The 1,197-nt window shown below is 34.8% G+C and overlaps 1 protein-coding gene across 1 annotated transcript in view; it reads right to left on the reverse strand.

Moving 5' to 3' along the window:
• Nucleotides 1-646: 646 nt before the first annotated feature.
• Nucleotides 647-1,197, reverse strand: part of phrf1 (PHD and ring finger domains 1) — a 75,889-nt gene continuing 75,338 nt past the window's right edge. The window contains exon 24 of the mRNA XM_025055932.1: nucleotides 647-1,175. The gene's annotated coding sequence lies outside the window, so the exon portion shown is untranslated. The remainder of the gene's footprint in view (nucleotides 1,176-1,197) is intronic.

The raw sequence follows: 1,197 nt of genomic DNA on the forward strand, positions 1-1,197 counted from the left end.
ATGGCATTTCTGGGACTTTTTTTTGTTGTTGCATTTTTGCATTCAGATTGCAGTGGTTAATTGAAGTGTTTTGTAACATGCTGGTGCTAAACACTGAACATGGTGTCATCATATGAGAGCATTTGCATGGAATGTTGTCTTTATTGGTGTTTCAGGCCAAACATAGAGGTTTAACCAAATTGTTCCACTCCTGATGATGGGACATTTGTTAAATCATGTGAGCACATGTGGTGGTTATGAGTATGTGATCTGTCCATCTTTACCTTAAGTGTTAAAATAAAGGTGAGAGGAACTGTTGTAATTTGACTTGTATTGTTTTTAAATGTGTATCTATGGACTTTGTGATTGAATGCATGTTTTGTAAATGTTAAGTGTTTTGTTAAAAATTAAAAGAGTAAAATGATGTTATAGTTCTGTACATTGTGGAAGTATTCTGGTTGGTTTGTAACTTAGTTTTAGCTTTTTACTAGTTAGTTTGAGTTAAAAAAAAAAGTAAAAAAAAAACCAAACTTTTTTTCCTTTTCTCTTTTCTTCCTTTTCTATTACTTATACCCTTGACTTTGACAATGCACGCCCAAAAAGGCAATGGTAAACCCCAATCACTTTGGCTCAATATCTTCTATCTTCAAATATCTGCACACAAAGCTGCAACAATTTTCTTTTATTGGAAGGTTTACAAGACATCAAGTTACACAATGAATGCACTATATAACTAAGTCAAGAAATGAACTAAAAAAAGGTCAGAAAAATGTATCAATAGCAATCAAGTTACACAATGAAAGTCACTACAACTTTGTAATGACAAGTCCAACAAACAAGAAGTGATCTGCTTCAAATAAAGTTGCTCTCTTTCTATTGTCTGCTAGTGACAATAGCAATCAAATACAGCTCAAGTTACACAATTCAGTAAAACACAAGTGATCTGCTACAAATAAAGTTGCTCCTTCACTCTACCTGGCCAATCTGTCCAATCTGCTAAGTCTTCTCCATTGCTCCACATGTTAATGACATAGAAAGCACAATGAATGTAATGACAAGAACAAGCTGAATTAACACAATCAAAAGCTGTGTTGGTCTCATTAACCTCTTTCCGTCAGAGTGGAAAGCCACACAGTTGATGGGACCAAAATGACCTTTGACTCCTGACAAACTCCTCGTACGCAGCGTGGAAGAACCTGCAGATTAGAAGAACATCAT

Source organism: Cynoglossus semilaevis, chromosome 6 (genome assembly GCF_000523025.1).
Source record: "Cynoglossus semilaevis isolate Cse_v1.0 chromosome 6, Cse_v1.0, whole genome shotgun sequence".
NCBI classification, from domain to species: domain Eukaryota; kingdom Metazoa; phylum Chordata; class Actinopteri; order Pleuronectiformes; family Cynoglossidae; genus Cynoglossus; species Cynoglossus semilaevis.